General features: G+C 55.2%; 2 pseudogenes; one reads left to right on the top strand and one right to left on the bottom strand.

The window, feature by feature from the left end:
- Positions 1–394: 394 nt before the first annotated feature.
- LOC119108743 (uncharacterized) lies at positions 395–564 on the bottom strand (annotated as a pseudogene).
- A 2,955-nt stretch (positions 565–3,519) lies between these two features.
- On the top strand, positions 3,520–3,685 carry LOC119108749 (uncharacterized; annotated as a pseudogene).
- The last annotated feature ends 15,762 nt before the right edge of the window (positions 3,686–19,447 follow it).

Genomic DNA, 19,447 nt, shown 5'->3' with positions numbered 1-19,447 from the left:
TGCGCCTGCGGTGGTGGCGCGTTCACGGCAGCTGGGGAGTTGAGTTGCCGACTTGTTGCATGTTGAGTGTGGCGTCGCCCCGCGTCGCATGGTAGAGCGCGCCCGCGAATCTCAAGCGAAGACGCCCATGCAGCTGAGCAATGGCACCAGGTCGGCAAGGCCGCACCGCCTCCAGCTGCGGTTCCCGTGCAGGGAACACAGCCGACCATTCGACCACCCGCAGGAGATGTGTGAATGCCATGCTGCCGGCTGAGACATCTGGCCGCAGGGCGTGCGACACTGATATGCACAGCCGGCGTGCATGGTCGTTGTGAGGCGTTTGGTCTGTATGGCGTTCGCTTGTAGAACCACGTGATGCGTTGGCGTTGCATGTTGCCGGCCTGACTGCACGCGCTATTGGTGACATGGTATCGGCCGGCCAACCAGGCCAAACCGCGGAAGGGCGAGAGGAAGCTCCAGTAACCCCGCCAATGTTCAAATATGATTTGAATATTCTGGTCCCCATTTAGGGGACATATCAGATATGATGCTGATCAGAACAGATTTGTATTGAAAAAAGGTCATGTTTCATCTGATCAGAACAGATTTGTATTCATAGAAGGTCATGTTTCATTATAGGAAACGATAAAAAGACATTCGGATGCGCTAAGGCTCTGCAGCGCATTTACACGCGACAGGGTTTTACAAAAAAAGCCATACTTGCATAATCCCACGGCACGGTGAAGCGTGCCGCCAATGGGGTGAAGCGCTGGCTCACACCGCTCCCCATGATGGGCATGGGTGGGGGGGGGGGGGGGCAAGGCTGTCGGCGGGAGCCGCATCCGCCCCGTCAATGCTCCCTGGAATGCAGGCCTTAGGCCGTCGGCGACCTCACCGCAGTCAGACGGCACGTCCGCGGGGCGACACAAGACTGCGTCGCCTCGAGGCGTGACGCCAACGTTTACCGACGTTTGCGGGTACAGGCAAACCCACAGCCGGCCGGCCAACCCAGGGAACGGGCGGTGGCTACACGGCGGAGTGTATCGCAGGCAAGGGAAGAATCTCGTGTTGATTCCATATGATTACACTAATGCACAGAACAAATAATAATCAGTACAGCTCGTGCACACGCGCCGATAGCAGAAATGGCAGGGGGGGAATGTCTTGATCATTGTCACGTAAATACACCAACACACGGATTAGATGAGAATAAGTAGAACATAATTCAGGCAATGGGGCAGCATCTCGCTGTGATTGTCACTCGATTGCACCAATGCACGGAAGAAAACAAGAATGAATTACACCCACACAGTGGACCTACAACCCTAAGCGAGGGGGGATGTCTCGTGATGCGGTGTTTACACAAATACACAGATCAAATAAAACACTAGGACAAGGGAAGGGGCGGCAGTACTACACTTTGATCTGATCCAAAATCCCGAGAATCGATGCAGATGCAACTGCAACAGGTGCATTTGTGTCGTGCCGACCGCTGTCGCTCTGGAAGGCCGACGTGCACGCGCCTGCCCTGTGCGCCGGGTCGGCGAGCGATTTGCGACCGACGGCGAGCACTGCTCACCCCGCTGCGCATCAGCACCAGCTCACATGACACTTTGCAGAGCTTCTTGTTGCAACTTCAGTCGTCCGCGCAATATCCGTTGGTCGAGACAAGGAGCGGTTGCGTCGGCACACTCGCGCGTGAGAGGAGGTCGCCGGCGCCGACGACGCCAGTGCGTTGTTCGTCCCGTCACCCGACTGGCGATCACGGATGACGTGACCAGACATCGGTCACGTAAAACCACAACGTCACTATCAATAGGTGCCCAGTATTGGCGAGAAGCAGAACACGTGCTCGCACCGCGTTGGTTGGCGTGCAACTGACGAAGGGACGCGCGTCACTACGGTCGAAACTCTCCAAGCCGCTGCCACTAGAGATTGCCAGCATGGGCGCTAGCTGGCTCTCGCACCAGGCGCCGAGTGCCAGGTTGGTCGTCCTGCGTCTGCGGTGGTGGCGCGTTCCCGGCAGCTGGGGAGTTGTGTTGCCGACCTGTTGCATGATAAGCGCGGCGTCGCCCCGCGTCACGTGGTAGAGCGCGGCCGCGCATCGCAAGCGAACACGCCCATGCAGCTGAGGAATTGCGCCAGGTCGGCAAGACCGCAGGGCCTCCGACTGCGGTGCCCGTGCGCTGGAGCAGGCAACAAAGCCGACCATTCGACCGCCCGCAAGAGATGTGTGAATGCCACGCTTCCGGCTGAGACATCTGGCCGCAGGGCGTGCAACACTGATATGCACAGCCGGCGGCCATGGCCATTGTCAGGCATTTGGTCTGTATGGCGTTCGCTTGTACAACCATGTGATGCGTTGGCGTTGCATGTTGCCGGCCTGACTGCACGCGCTGTTGGTAACATGGCATCACCCGACCAACCAGGCCAAACCGCGGAGGGGCGAGAAGAAGCTCCAGTAACGCCGCAAATGTTCAAAAATGAGTTTAATATTCTGGTCCCCATGTAGGGGACGTATCAGATATGATGCTGATCAGAACAGATTTGTATTCATCAAAGGTCATGTTTCATTACAGGAAATGGTAAAAAGACAAACGGATGCACTCAAGGTCTGCAGCGCATGTTCACGCGACAGTGTTTTACAAAAAAGTCATTGCCACCCCTCCCCTTGTCAAAGGGTTTTACTTGATCTGTGTATTTGTGTAATCACCGCATCACGAGATGCCCCCCCCCCCCCCTCCTTAGGGTTGTATGCCCACTGTGTGGGTGTAGTTGATCATTATTTTTTCGGTGTATTGGTGCAATCGAACGACAGTGACAACGAGATGCTGCCCCATTCCCTTAAGTATGTTCAACTTATTCTCATCTAATCCGTGTGTTGGTGTATTTACGTGACAATCATCAAGACATTCCCTCCGCCCCCCCCCCCCCCCAACCCCAGCCCACGCCCCCAACCCCCCTCCCTCTTGTTTTTCTGCTTGCGGCGCGTGTGCACGTGCTGTACTGATTATTGTTTGATCTGTGCATTAGATCAATCATATGGAATCAACACGAAATGCTTCCCGTAACCCTGGACTGCGTAGCACTCCGGCGTGTAGCCCCCGCCCGTTCCCTGGGCTGTCCGGCCGGCTGTGGGTTTGCCACTTCCCTGCAATGTCCGTAAGCAATGGGCAGCTGAGGCCATGTCGTGTGGTCACAGTTTTGCCTCCGGCGTTCCTCGCTCGGCGTCACGCCTCGAGGCGACGCAGCCTGGTGTCGTTGCCGCGGACGTGCCGTCTGGCTGCGGTGAGGCCGCCGACGGCCTAAGGCCTGCAATCCAGGGAGCAATGACGGGGCGGATGCGGCCCCCCCTGACGGCCTTCCCCACGCACCCATGGGCAGCGGGGTAAGCCAACGCTTCACCCCACTGGCAGCACACTACACCGTACCCTGGCATTATGGCAGTATAGTTTTTTTTTGTAAAGCATTGTCGCGTGTAAAAGCGCTGCAGACCTTCAGCAGATCCGTTTGTCTTTTTACCATGTCCTATAATGAAACATGACCTTTTATGAATACAAATCTATTCTGATCAGCATCATATCTGATCCGTTCCCTACATGGGGACCAGAATATTGAAATCATTTTTGAACATTGGCGGTGTTACTGGAGTTTTCTCCTCGCCCTGCCGCGGTTTGGCCCGGTTTGCCGGCCGACACCACGTCACCAGCAGCGCGTGCCGTCAGGCCGGCAACATGCAACGCCAACGCATCACATTGTTGTACAAGCAAACGCCATACAAGCCAAACTCCTGACAATGACCGTGGCCGCCGGCTGTGCTTATCAGTGTCGCACGCCCTGCGGCCAGATGTCTATGTCGTCCGCGTGGCACTCACATATCGCCTGCGGGCCGCCCAATGGTCGGCTGTGTTCCCTGCACGGACATCGCGGCCGGAGGCCGTGCGGCCATACCGGCCTGGCGTCATTCCTCAGCTGCATGGGCGTCTTCGCTTGCGATGCCCGGCCGCGCTCTACCACGTGACGCGGCGCAACGCCGCACTCAACATGCAGCAAGTCGGCAACATGACTTCCCAGCTACCGGGAACGCGCCAGCACCGCAGACGCAGGACGACAAACCTGTGTCTCGCCGCCCGTTGCGTCAGCCATCTAGCGGCCATGCTGGCACTCTCTAATAGCAGCGGCACGAAGATTTTCGACCGTAGCGACGCGCATACCGGCGTCAGTTGCGCGCCCCCAGGCGCGGTGCGGGGGTGTGTTCTGTTTTTCGGGAACAATGGGCAGCTATTGATGGTGACGGTGTGCTGTCACGTGACCAATGTCTAGTCACGTCATCCGTGATCGCCAGTCGGGTGACGTGACGAACAACGCACTGGCGTCGTGGGCGCCGGCGACCGCTCCATGGGCCCAAACCGTCCACGACCTCCGGTAACACGCGAGTGTGCCGACGCAACCGCTGCGCGTCTGGACGAACGGAGATTGCGCGGACGACTCAAGTTGCAAGAAGATGCTCTGCAAAGTGTCATGTGAGCTGGTGCCCATACGCTGCGGGGTGAGCACTGCTCGCCGTCGGTCGCTAATCGTTCGCCGACCCGGGGCACTTGGCCAGGCGCGTGCATGTCGGCCTTCCAGAGCGACAGCGGTCGGCACGACACACATGCACCTGTTGCAATTGCATCTGCTTCGCTTATCGGCATTTTGGCTCAAATGAATGTGTAGTACTGCCGCATCACCCCTTGTCCTACTGTTTAATTTAATCTGTGTATTTGTGCAATTACCGCATCACGAGATGTCCCCCCCCCCTTAGGGTTGTATGCCCATGGTGTGGGTGCAATTGATATTTATTTTTCCGTGTATTGGTGCAATCGAATGACAATCACAACGAGATGCTGCCCCATTGCCTGAATTATGTTCTACTTATTCTCATCTAATCCGTGTGTTGGTGTATTTACATGACAATGTTCAAGACATTTACCCCCCCCCTGCTTTTTCTGCTAGCGGCGTGTGTGCACGTGCTGTACGGATTGTTATTTCATCTGTACATTAGTGTAATCATATGAAATCAACATGAGATGCTTCCCGTGAACACAGACTGTGTAGCACTCCGGCGTTTAGCCCCCGCCCGTTTCCTGGGCTGGCCGGCCAGCTGTGGGTTTGCAACTTCCCTGCAATTTCCGTATGCGTTGGGCAACTGCGGCCTTTAAGTGTGGTCGCAGTTTTGCCACCGGCGTTCCTCGCTTGGCGTCACGCCTCGAGGCGACGCAGTCTTGTGCCGTGGCGCTGACGTGCCTTGTGGCTGCGGTGAGGTCACTGACGGCCTAAGGCCTTGAATCCAGGGAGCATTGGCGGAGCGGATTCGGCTCCCGCCGACGGCATTGCCCCTCGCACATGCCCACCATGGGGAGCGAGGTGAGGCAGCGCTTGACCCCATTGGCGGCACTCTACACCGTGCCGTGGGATAATGGAAGTATGGGTTTTATGTAAAACACTGTCGCGTGTAAATGCGCTGCAGAGTATGAGCGCATCCGGTTGTCTTTTTCCCGTTTCCTATAATAAAACATGGCCTTTGATGAATAGAATTCTTTTCTGATCAGCATCATATCTGATACGTCCCCTACATGGGGACGAGAATATCGAACTCATTTTTTAACATTGGAGGGGTTCCTGGAGCTTGTTTTCGCCCCGCCGCGGGATGGCCTGGTTGGTCGACCGATACCATGTTACCAAAATGGCGTGCCGTCAGCCTGGCAACATGAAACGCCAACGCATCCTATGCTTGTACAAGCCAACGCCATGCAGACCAAACGCCTGACTATGACCATGTACGCCGGCTGTGCATATCAGTGTTGCACGCCCTGCGGCCAGATGTCGCTGCCGGGAGCGTGGCATTCACACATCGCCATCGGGTCGTCCAATGGTCGGCTCTGTTCCCTGCACGCGCTCCGCAGCCGGAGGCCGTGCGGCATTGCCGGCCTGGCGCCATTCCTCAGCTGCATGGTGGTCTTCGCTTGCGATGCGCGGCCGCGCTCTACCACGTGACGCGGGGCGACACCAAACTCAACATGCAACTAGTCGGCAACACAACTCCTTAGCTGCCGGGAACGCGCCACCACCGCAGACGCAGGACGACAAACCCGACAATCGGTGCCCGGTGCAACAGCGATCTGGCGGCCATGCTGGCAATAGCAGCGACTGCGCGATATTCGACCGTAGCGACGCGCGTCCCGGCGTCAGTTGAAGGCCAAAAAACGCGGTGCGAGCACGTTTTCTGCCTCTTGCCAATACTGGGCCAATATTGATAGTGACGATGTGCTGTCACGTGACCGATGTCTGGTCACGTCATACGTGATTGCCAGTGGGGTGACATGACGAACAACGCACTGGCATCACCGGCGCCGGCGACCGCTCCACGGGCACAAACCGTCAGCGACCTCCGGTCACACGCGGGTGTGCCGACGCAACCGCTGCACGTCTCGCCCAACAAAGATTGCGCGGACCACTCATGTTGAAACAAGATGCTCTGCAAAGTGTCATGTGAGCTGGTTCCCATGCGCGGCGGGGTGAGCACTCCTCGCCGCCGGTCGCAAATCGCTAGCCGACACGGCGCACGGGGCAGGTGCGTGCACGTCGGCCTTGGTGAGCGACAGCGGCCGGCACGACACAAATGCACCTGTTGCAGTTGCATCTGCACCACTTTTTAAGCATTCTGGCTCCGATCAAAGTGTAGTACTGCCGCACCTCCCCTTGTCCTAGTGTTTTATTTGATCTGTGTAGTATTGTAATCACCGCATCACGAGATGTCCCCCCCCCCCCTAGGGTTGCATGCCCACTGCGTGGGTGCAATTGATCCTTATTTTTTTTCCGGGTATTGGTGGAATCGAATGACAATCACAACTAGATGCTGCCCCATTGTATGAACTATGTTCTACTTATTCTCATCTAATCCGTGTGTTGGTGTATTTACGTGACAATGATCACGACATTCCCCCCCCCCCCCCCTGCGGCTGTTTCCGGTAACGGCGCGTGTGCACGTGCTGTACTGAATACGATTTGACCTGTGCATTGGTGTAATCGTATGGAATCAACACGAGATGCTTCCCGTGACCCCGGACTGTGTAGCACTCCGGCGTGTAGCCCCCGGTTCTTCCCTGGGTTGGCCGGCCGGCTGTGGGTTTGCCGCTTCCCTGCAATGTCGGTAGTCGTTGGGCAACTGCGGCCTTCTCGTGTGGTCGCAGTTTTGCCACCGGCGTTCCTCGCTTGAAGTCACGCCTCGAGGCGACGCAGTCTTGTGTCGTCGCACCCGACGTGCAATCTGGCTGCGGTGAGGTCACCGACGGCCTAAGGCCTGACACCCAGGGAGCATTGACGGGGCGGTGCGGCTCCCGCGGACGGCCTTCCCCTCCGCCCATGCCCACCATGGGGAGCGGGGTGAGACAGCACCTCACCCCATTGGCGGCACGCTACACCCCACCGTGGCATTATGGAAGCAGGCCTTTTTAGTAAAACACTGTCGCGTATACATGCGCTGCACACCTTGAGTGCATCCGTTTGTCTTTTTACCATTTCCTGTAATGAAACATGAGCTTTTATGAATACAAATCTGTTCTGATCAGCATCATATGTGATACGTCCCCTACGTGGGACCAGAATATTGAACTCATTTTTGAACATTGGCGGGGTTACTGGAGCTTCCACTCCCCTTCTGCGTTCTGGCCTGGTAGGCCGGCCGATGCCATGTCACCAACAGCGCGCGCAGTCAGGCCGGCAACATGCAACGCCAACGCATCACATGGTTCTACAAGCAAACGCCATGCAGACCAAACGCTTGACAATGACCGTGGCCGCCGGGTGTGCATATCAGTGTTGCACTCCCTGCTGCCAGATGTGTCTGCCAGGAAATCTGCATGGAATTCACACATCGCCTGCGGGCCGTCCAATGGTCGGCTGTGTTTCCTGCACGGACACCACAACCGGAGGCCGTTGCGGCATTGCCAGTCGGGCGCCATTCCTCATCTGCATGGGCGTCTTCGCTTGCGATGCGCGGTCGCGCTCTACCACGTGACGCGGCGCAATGCCGCACGCAACTTGCAGCATGTCGGCAACACAACTCCCCAGCTGCCGGGAACGCGCCACCCCCGCAAACGCAGGACCAGCAACCTTGCTCTCGGCGCCCGGTGCGACAGCGATGTAGCGGACATGCTGGCACTAGCAGCTGCTGTGCGATTTTCGACCGTAGCGACGCGTGTCCCGGCGTCAGTTGCACGCTCAGATACGCGGTGCGAGGACGTGTTCTGCCTCTCGCCAATACTAGGCACCTATCTATAGTGACGGTGTGCTGCCACGTCACCGATGTCGGGTCACGTCATCCGAGATTGCCTGTCGGGTGATGTGACGAACAACACACTAGCGTCGTCGGCGCCGGCGACCGCTCCATGTGCGCAAAACCGTCGGCGACCTCCGGTCACGCGCGAGTGTGCCGACGCAACCGCTGTGCGTGTCGACCAACGGAGATTGCGCGGATACTGAAGTTGCAACAAGATGCTCTGCAAAGTGTTACGTGACCTGGTTCCCATGCGCGGCGGGGTGAGCACTGCTCGCCGTCGGTCGCAAATCGCTAGCCGACCCGGCGCACGGGGCAGGTGCGTGCACGTCGGCCTTCCAGAGCGACAGCGGCCGGTACGGCACAAATGCACCTGTTCAGTTACATCTGCATCGAATCTGGGTATTTCGGTTCAGATCATAGAGTAGTACTGCCGCCCATTCCATTGTCCTAGTCTTTTATTTGATCTGTGTATTTGTGTAATCACCGCATCACGAGATGTCCCCCCCCCCCCCCTCCTTAGGGTTGTATGCCCATTGTGTGGGTGCAGTTGATCATTTTTTTTCCGTGTATTGGTGCAATCGAATGACAATCACAACGGGATGCTGCCCCATTGCCTCAATTACGTTCTACTTATTCTCATGTAATCCGTGTGTTGGTCTATTTACATTACGATGATCAAGACATTCTCCCCCCCCCCCCGCCCTGCTTTTTCTGCTAGCGGTGCGTGTGCACGTGCTGTACTGATTATTATTTGATCTGTACATTAATGTTATCATAGGGAATCAACACGAGATGCTTCCCGTGACCCCGGACAGTGTAGCACTCCGGCGTGCAGCCCCCGCCCGTTCCCTGGGTTGGCCGGCCGGCTGTGGGTTTACCGCTTCCCTGCAATGTCCGTAGGCGTTGGGAAAATGCGGTCTTCTCGTGTGGTCCCAGTTTTGCCACCGGCGTTCCACGTCTTGCGTCACGCCTCGAGGCGACGCAGTCTTGTGTCGTCTCCAAGGACGTGCCGTCTGGCTGCGGTGAGGTCGCCGATGGCCTAAGGCATGAAATCCATGGAGCATTGACTGGGCAGATGCGGCCCCCGACTACGGCCTGCCCCCCGCCCATGCCCACCATGGGCAGCGGGGTGAGCCAGCGGTTCACCCCATTGGCGGCACGCTACACCGTACCGTGACATTAGGAAAGTATGGCTTTTTTTGGTAAAACACTGTCGCGTGTAAATGCGCTGCAGAGCATGGAGCGCATCCGTTTGTCTTTTTACCATTTCCTATAAAGAACATGACCTTTTGTGAATACAAATCTGTTCTGATCAGCTTCATATCTGATACGTCCTCTACATGGAGACCAGATTATTGAACTCATTTTTGAACATTGGCGCGGTTCCTCGAGCTTCCTCTTGCCTCCTCGTGTTGGCCTGGTTTGCCTTCCGATGCTATGTCACCAACAGCGCGTGCCGTTAGGCTGGACACGTGCAGCGCCAACGCATCTCATGGTTGTACAAGCGAAAGCCATACAGCCGAAACGTCTGACAGTGACCATGGCCGCCGACTGTGCATATCAGTGTTACACGCCCTCCGGCCAGATGTCTCTGCCGGCCGCGTGGCTTTCACATATCGCCCACGGGCCGTCCAATGGTCGGCTGTGTTCTCTGCACGGGCACCGCAGCCGGAGGCCGTTCGGCCTTGCCGGCCTGGCGCCATTCCTCAGCTGCATGGGCGTCTTCGCTGGCGATGCGCGTGCGCGCTCTAGAACGTGACACGGTGCGACGCCTCACTCGACTTGCAACAAGTCAGCAACACAACTCCCCAGCTGCCGGGAACGCGCCACCACCGCAGACACAGGACGATCAAGCTGGCTCTCGCCGCCCGGTGCGACCACAATCTAGCGGCCATGCTGGCACTAGCAGCGGAGGGGCGATTTCCGAACGTAGCGACGCGCGTCCCGGCGTCAGTTGCACGCGCACAGACGCGGTGCGAGGACGTGTTCTGCCTCTCGAAGGCGGCACTGGGAGCCTATTGATTGTGACGGTGTGCTTTCACGTGACCGATGTCTGGTCACGTCATCCATGATCGCCAGGCGGGTGACGTGACGAACAACGCACTGCCGTCGTCGGCGCCGGCGACCGATCCATGGGTGCAAAACGTCGGCGACCTCCGGTCACGCTCCAGTGTGCCCACGCAACCGCTGCGCGTCTCGACCAACGGAGATTGCGCAGACGATTCAAGTTGCAACAAAATGCTCTGCAAAGGGTCATGTGAGCTGGTGCCCATGCGCGGCCGGGTGAGCACTGCTTGCTGTCGGTCGCTAATCTCTCGCCGACCCGGCGCACGGCACCAGGCGTGTGCACGTCGGCCTTTCCGAGCGACAGCGGCCGGAACGAAGCAAGTGCACCTGGGGAGCGGTGCCCGTGCAGTGAACACAGCCAACCATTGGACCAGCCAGACGGCCAGACCAGACGGCCAGCCAGACAGCACGTGCGCGGCGACGACACAAGACTGCGTCGTATCAAGGCGTCACGCCAGACGAGGAACGCAGGTGGCAAAACTGCGACCACACGAGAAGGCCGCAGTTGCCCAACACATAAGGAACTTGTATTGAAGTGGCAAACCCACAGCCGGCCGGCCAACCCAGTGAACGGGCGGTGGCTACACACTGGAATGCTACACAGTCCGGGGTCACGGGAAGCATCTCGTGTTGATTTCATATGATTACACTAAGGCACAGATCAAACAATAATCAGTACAGCACGTGCACACGCGCCGCTAGGAGAAAAAGCCGGCGGGGGGGGGATGTCTCGATCATTGTCACCTAAATACACCAACACACGGATTAGATGAGAATATGCAGAACATAATTCAGGCAATGGGTCAGCATCTCGTTGCGATTGCCATTCGAAGTAAGTGCACCTGCATGGGCGTCTTCGGTTGCGATGCTCGGCCGCGCTCCACGACGTGACGCGGCGCGACGCAGCACTCAACATGCAACAAGTTGGCAACATAACTCCCCAGCTGCCGGGAACGCACCACCACCGTAGACGGAGGACGACCAACCTGTGTCTCGCAGCCCGGTGCGTCAGCCATCTAGCGGCCGTGCTGGCACTCTCTAGTAGCAGCGGCTTGAAGATTTTCGAGCGTAGCAACGCGCGTCCCGGCGTCAGTTGCACGCTCAGAGACGCGGTGCGAGACGTGTTCCACCTGTCGCCAACACTGGACACTTATTAATAGTGACGGTGTGCTGTCACGTGACCGAAGTCTGGTCACGTCATCCTTGATCGCTAGTCGGGTCACGTGACGAACAACGCACTGGCGTCGTCGGCGCCGGGACCGCTCCATGGGCCCAAACCGTCGGCGACCTCCGGTCACGCGCGAGTGTGCCGACGCAACCGCTGCGCGTCTCGACCAACGGACATTGCGCGGACGACTCAAGTTGAATCAGGATGCTCTGCAAAGCGGCATGTGAGCTGGTTCCCATGCGCGGTGGGGTGAACACTGCTCGCCGGCGGTCGCAAATCGCTAGCCGACCCGGCGCACAGGGCAGGTGCATGCACGTCAGCCTTCCAGAGCGACAGCGGCCGGCACGACACAAATGCACCTGTTGCAGTTGCATCTGCATCGAATCTCGGCATTTTCGCTCAGATCAAAGTGTAGTACTACCGTCCCTACCCTTGTCCTACTGTTTTATTTGATCATTGTATTTCTGTAATCACCGCATCACGAGATTTGCCACCCCACCCCCTTAGGGTTCTATGCCCATTGTGTGGGTGCAATTGATCGTTATTTTTCCGTGTATTGGTGCAATCGAATGATGATCAAAACGAGATGCTGCCACATTGCCTGAATTCTGTTCTACTTATTCTCATCTAATTCGTGTGTTCGTGTATTTACAAAACAATTATAAAGACATTCCCCCCCCCCCCTGCTTTTTCTGCTAACGGCGCGTGTGCACGTGCTGTACTGATTATTATTTAAGCTGTACATTAGTGTAATCATATGGAATCAACACGAGATGCTTCCCGTGACCCCTGACAGTGTAGCACTCCGGCGTGTATCCCCCGCCCGTTCCCTGGGTTGGCAGGCCGGCTGTCGGTTTGCCACTTACCTGCAATGTCCATAGGCGTTGGGCAACTGCGGCCTTCTCGTGTGGTCGCAGTTTTGCCACCGGCGTTTCTCGCCTCACGTGACGCCTCGAGGCGACGCAGTCTTGTGTCGTTGCCGGGGACGTGCCGTCTGGCTGCGGTGAGGTCGCCGACGGCCTGAGGCCTGCAATCCAGGGAGCAATGACGGGGCGCATGCGGCTCCCACCGACACCTTCCCCCCCCCCCCTCCCATGCCCACCATAGCCAGCGGGGTGAGCCATGGCTTCACCCCATTGGCGGCACGCCACACCGTTCCGTGGCATTAGGGAAATACGGCTTTTTTGGTAAAACACTGTCGCGTGTAAATGCGAAGCAGAGCACGGAGCGCATCCGTTTGTCCTTTTACCATTTCCTATAATGAAACATGACCATTTATGAATACAAATCTGTTCCGATGAGCATCGTATCTGATACGTCCCGTACATGTGGACTAGGTTATTGAATTCATTTTTGAACGTTGGCGGGGTTACAGGAGCTTCCTCTCGCCCTTCCGCGGTTTGGCCTGGTTGGCCGGCCGATACCATGTCACCAACAGCGCGTGCCGTCGGGCCGGCAACATGCAACGCCAACGCATCACATGGTTGTACAAGCGAAAGCCATACAGACCAAACTCCTGACAATGACCGTGGCCGCCGGCTGTGCTTATCAGTGTCGCACGCCCTGCGGCCAGATGTCTATGTCGTCCGCGTGGCACTCACATATCGCCTGCGGGCCGTCCAATGGTCGGCCGTGTTCCCTGCACGGGCACCGCAGCCGGAGGCCGTGCGGCCTTGCCGGCCTGGCTCCATTCCTCAGCTGCATGGGCGTCTTCGCTTGCGATGCGCGGCCGCGCTCTACCACGTGACGCGGGGCGACGCCGCACTCAACATGCAACAGGTCGGCAACACAACTCCCCAGCTGCCGGGAACGCGCCACCACCGCAGACGGAGGACGAGCAACCTGGCCCTCGGCGCCCGGTGCGACAGCGATCTAGAGACCATGCTGGCACCAGCAGCTCACCGGCTGGAACTAGCAGCACCTGCCCACGGCTGCGTGTAAATGCGCTGCACAGCCTTGAGCGCATCCGTTTGTCTTTTTGCCATTTCCTATAATGAAACATGATCTTTCATCAATGCAAATCTGTTCTGATCAGCATCATATATGATACCCCCCCCCCCCCCCTACATGGGGCCAGAATATTGAAGTCATTTTTGAGCATTGGCGGGGTTACTTGAGCTTCCTCTCGCCCTGCCGCGGTTTGGCCTGGATGGCCGGCCGATCCCATGTCACCACTAGCGCATGCCGTCGGGCCGGCAACATGCAACGCCAGCGCATCACATGGTTGTGCAAGCGAACGCCATACAGACGAAACGCCTGACAATGACCGTGGCCGCCGGCCGTGCATATCAGTGTTGCACGCTCTGTGACCAGATGTCTCAGCCGGCAGCGTCGCATTCACACATCTTCTGCGGGCCGTCCAATGGCCGGCTGTGTTGCATGCTCCAGCGCACGGGCACCGCAGCCTGAGGCCGTGCGGCCTTCCCTGCCTGGCGCCATTCTTCTGCTGCATGGGCGTCTTCGCTTGCGATTCGCGCCCGCGCTCTACCACGTGACGCGGGGCGACGCCGCACTTAACATTCAACAAGTAGGCAACTAAACTCCCCAGCTGCCGGGAACGCGCCACCACCGCAGACGCAGGACGACCAACTTGGCTCTCGGCGCCCGGTGCGACAGCCATCTAGAGCCCATGCTGACAATCTCTAGTAGCAGCGGCTTGGAGAGTTTCGACCGTAGCGGCGCGCGTCCCAGCGTCACTTTCGCGCCCACAGGCGCGGTGGGAGGACGTCTTCTCCATCTAGGTAACAATGGGCATCTATTGATAGTGACGGTGTGCTGTCACGTGACCGATGTCTGGCCACGTCATCCGTGATCGCCAGTCGGGTGACGTTACGAACAACGCACTTGCGTCTTCGGGGCCGGCGACCGCTCCATGTGCGCAAACCGACGGCAACCTCCGGTCACGCGCGAGTGTGTCCACGCAACCGCTGCGCGTCTCCACCAGCGGATATTTCGTAAACGACTCAAGGTGCAACAAGATGCTTTGCAAACTGTCATGTGAGCTCGTGCCCATGCGCGGCGGGGTGAGCACTGCTCGTCGTCGGACGCTAATCACTCGCCGACCCGGCGCACGGGGCAGGCGCGTGCACGTCGCCCATCAAGAGCGACAGCGGCCGGCACGACACAAATGAACCTGTTGCAGTTGCATCTGCATCGATTCTCGGCATTTTCGGTCAGATCAAAGTGTAGTGCTGGCGCCCCTCCCGTTGTCCTAGTGATTTATGTGACCTGTGTATTAGTGTATTCACCGCATCACGAGATGTCCCCCCCCCCCCCCGTAGGCTGTTGTGCCCATTATGTGGGTGCAATTGATCCTGATTTGTTCGGTGTATTGGTGCAATCGAATGACACGAATGCAATCAAATTCACAACGAAGTGCTGCCCCATTGCCTGAATTATGTTCTACTTATTCTCATCTAATCCGTGTGTCGGTGTATTTACGCAACAATGATCAAGACATTCCCCCCCCCCCCTGCTTTTTCTGCTGGCGTCGCGTGTGCACGTGCTGTACTGATTAATATTTGATCTGTGCATTAGTGTAATCATATGGAATCAACACAAGACTCTTCCCATGACCCCGGACTGTGTAGCACTCCGCCGTGTAGCCCCCGCCCGTTCCCCGGGCTGGCCGGCCGGCTGTGGGTTTGGCACTTCACTGCAATGTCCGTATGCGTTGGGCAACTGCGGCCTTCCGTGTGGTCGCAGTTTTGCGACCGGCGTTCCTCGTTTGGCGTGACGCCTCGAGGCAAAGCAGTCTTGTGTCGTCGCCGCGGACGTGCCGTCTGGCTGGCCGTCGGCCGAAGAACACAGCCGACTGGCCGTCGGCTGTATTCCATGCACGGGCACCGCAGCCGGAGGCCGTACGGCATTGTCGCACGTCACGTCATCCGTGATTGCCTGTCGGGTGACGTGACGAACAACGCACTAGCGTCGTCGGTGCCGGCGAGCGCTCCATGGACGCAAACCGTCGGCGACCTCCGGTCACGCGCGACTGTGCCGACGCAACCGCTGCGCGTCTCGACCAACGGAGATTCCGCGGATGACTCAAGTTGCAACAAGATGCTCTGCAAAGTAGCATGTGAGCTTGTTCCCATGCGCTGCGGGGCGAGCACTCCTCGCCGTCGGTCGCAAATCGCTGGCCGACCCGGCGCACGGGCCCAGCCAGACGGCCAGACCAGACGGCCAGCCAGACGGCACGTCCGCGTCGACGACACAAGACTGCAGTCGGCACCCGGTGATCAAAAATGTTGTCAACAAGTGGCAATATCGGTTTACATTGTTTGCGAGTAACGGCACCCTTCGAATTTCATTGGTTCGTTAGATGTGAGTTTGGAACATTCTACTAGCCGAAAAACGTCTGTTTTCAATCTAAACATGCGTCCGATTTGCACACGTGCTGGATTTCATATTGGCTCTGATATGGGTCGCAGAAACGTCCGTTTCTCAAATGGGCCGTTTTCGCATCAAAGTGGCCGCGGCCAGATTTGTCATCACTTGGATGTTGACAACAACGCCACTGAATGCTTCTTCCACCACTGTTTACCGTCTGCACCGGAATCTGCTTTCAAACGGAGCGGCTGTCAAAGAAAACCATGGAAATTTACGGCCATCCAGAACGCTAAATGTTTCCAGCAACGCACTAATGTTTTACGATATATCATTCGACGCGCAATCGCACGGCAAACACCATGGTATAATTTAAAACATTAACGCATGTACAGTTCTGAAGTTGTTTTAAAAAACTCTCTCAAACGGCTCTCGATGTTGATTTTGTAATAGCTTCACAAACTGTTCGCGTGCGCAGAAACAGTTGCCGCTGCACTTACCAATTAAATGGACCATGCCCTTTCATTCATAAATGACAAAATCGTGTTTGGAAAATTTGCATTTTCTCCGACAACATGGCCCCCCAAAATTTTCGGTCCGCAGCCGGCCATCTAAAATGTTGTAAACAGGTGGTAACATCGGTTTACATCGTTTGCAAGTTAAAGCACCCTTCGATTTTCATTAGTTCGTTAGATATGAGTTTGGAGCATTTCACGATCCGAAAATCGGATGTTTTCAATGTGAACATGCATCCGATTTGTAAACGCGTGCTGGATTGCACATTGGCCCTCATATGGGTCGAAAAAACGTCCGTTTCTGAAATGGGCCGTCTTTCACATCAAAGTGGCCGCGGCCAGACTTGTGATCACATGCATGTTGACAACAACGCCACTGCATGCTTGTTCCACCTCTGTGTAGCGTCTGCACCGGCAATCTGCTTTCAAACGGAGCGGCGCTCAGAAAGAAAACCATGGAATTTTGCGGTCATCAAGAACGCTATTTCTTTCCAGCAACGCGCTAATGTGTTACGATAAATCATTCGACGCGCAATCGCACGGCGAGCACGATGGTATAACTTAAAACATTAACGCACATATAATTTTGAAGTTATATCTAAAAACTCTCTCAAATGGCGCTCGATGTTGTTTTTTTTTCAATTGCTGCACAAACTGTTTGCATGCACAGAAACCATTGCTGCTGCACTTACACACTAAATGGAAAATGTCCTTTCATTCAGAACTGAAAAAAATCACGTTTTGACAATTTTCATTTGTTCCGACAAAACGGCCCCCCCCCCAAAATAAATTTCGGTTGGCACCCGGTCATCAAAAATGCTGTCAACAAGTGGTAACATCGGTTTACATCGTTCGCAAGTAAAGCACCCTTCGATTTTCATTGGTTCGTTACATATGAGTTTGGAACATTTTACTACCCGAAAATCGGCTGTTTTCAATGTAAACATGGATCGGAATTGTAGGCGTGCTGAAATGAATATTGGCCCTCATATGTGTCGAAAAAACGGCCGTTTCTGAAATGGGCCGTTTTTCGCATCAAAGTGGCCGCGGCCAGATTTGTGATCACTTGGATGTTGGCAACAACGCCACAGAATGCTTCTTCCACCACTGTGTAGGGTCTGCTCCGGCAATCTGCTTTCAAACGGAGCCGTTCGCAGAAACAAGGCCATGGAAATTTGCGGCCATCAGGAACTCTATATGTTTCCAGCAACGCACAATGTTTTACGATACATCATTCGACGCGCAATTGCATGGCGAATACGATGGTACAACTTAAAACATTAACGCACGTAGAGTTTTGAAGTTCTTTCCACAAAGTCTGTCAAACGGCACTCGAAGTTGATTTTTAAATTACTTCACAAACTGTTTGCATTCACAGAAGCCATTGCCGCTGCACCTACACACTAAATGGACAATGACCTTTCATTCAAAAATGAAAAAATCACGTTTGGAATTTTTTAATTTTTTCGATGAAATGGCCCCCCAAAAATTTTTGGTCGGCACCCTGTGATCAAAAATGTTGTGAACAAGTGGCAACATCGGTTTACATCGTTTGCAAGTTAAAGCACCCTTCGATTTTCATTGCTTCGTTAGATATGAGTTTGGCACATTTTACTAGCCGAAAAACGGCTGTTTTCAGTCTGAACATGGATCCTATTTGTACGTGTGTTGGATTTCATATTGGCCCTCATATGGGTCGAAAGGACATCCGTTTTTGAAATGGGCCGTTTTTCGCATCAAAGTGGTTGCGGGAAAATTTGTGATCACTTGCATGTTGACAACAACGCCACTGAATGCCTGTTCCACCACTGTGTAGGGTCTGCACCGGAATCTGCTTTCAAACGGGGTGGCTCTCAGAAACAAACCATGGGAATTTGCGGCCATCAAGAACGCTGTACGTTTCCAGCAACGCACTAATGTTTCACTATATATCGCTCGACGTGCAATCTCCTGGCGAACACGATGGTATAACTTAAAACATTAACGCACGTATAGTTTGCAAGTTATTTCCAAAAAACTCTCTCAAACAGCGCACGATGTTGATTTTGCAATTGCTGCACAAGCTGTTTGCATGCACAGACACATTTGCCGCTGCACTTACACACTAAATAGACAATGCCGCTTCATTCAGAACTGAAAAAATTGCGTTTGGAAACTTTCCATTTTTTCCACAAAATGGCCGCCGAAAAAATTTTCGGTCGGCACCCTGCGATCAAAAATGTTCTCAACTAATGGTAACATCGGTTTACATCGTTTGCAAGTTAAAGCACCCTTCGATTTTCATTGGTTGGCTAGATATGAGTTTGGAGCATTTTACTAGCCGAAAAACGGCTGTTTTCAATCTGAGCATGCATCCGATTTGTGCGCGTGCTAGATTGCTTATTGGCCCTTATATGGGTCGAAAAGATGTCCGTTTCTGAAATGGGCCGTTTTTCGCACCAAAGTGGCCGCGGCCAGATTTGTGATCACTTGGATGTTGACAACACCACTGAATGCTTGTTCCACCACTGTGTAGCGTTTGCACCAGCAATGCGCTTTCGAACGGAGCGGCTCTCAGAAACAAAACCATGGAACTTTGCGGCCATCAAGAACGCTATACGTTTCCAGCAACGCACGAATGTTTTACTTGATACCATTCGAAGTGCAATCGCACGGCGAACACGATGGTATAACTTAAAACATTAACGCACGTATAGTTCTAAAGTTGTTTTCCAAAAAAACTCTCAAACAGCGCTCGATGTTGACTTTGCAATTGCTGCACAAACTGTTTGCATGCACAGACACATTTGCCGCTGCACTTCCACACTAAATGGACAATGCCGTTTCATTCAGAACTAAAATAATTGCGTTTGGAAAATTTCCATTTTTTCCACAAAATGGCCGCCGAAAAATTTTCGGTCGGCACCCTGCGATCAAAAATGTTCTCAACTAGTGGTAACATCGGTTTACATCGTTTGCAAGTTAAAGCACCCTTCGATTTTCATTGGTTGGCTAGATATGAGTTTGGAACATTTTACTAGCCGAAAAACGGCTGTTTTCAATCTGAGCATGCATCCGATTTGTACGCGGGCT

The sequence above is a fragment of the Pollicipes pollicipes genome, unplaced genomic scaffold (assembly GCF_011947565.3).
Source record: "Pollicipes pollicipes isolate AB1234 unplaced genomic scaffold, Ppol_2.1 Scaffold_6686;HRSCAF=7923_pilon_pilon_pilon, whole genome shotgun sequence".
NCBI classification, from domain to species: domain Eukaryota; kingdom Metazoa; phylum Arthropoda; class Thecostraca; order Pollicipedomorpha; family Pollicipedidae; genus Pollicipes; species Pollicipes pollicipes.
Note: the sequence above shows the minus strand (reverse complement) of the source record. Positions and strands in the feature narration are given on the sequence as shown.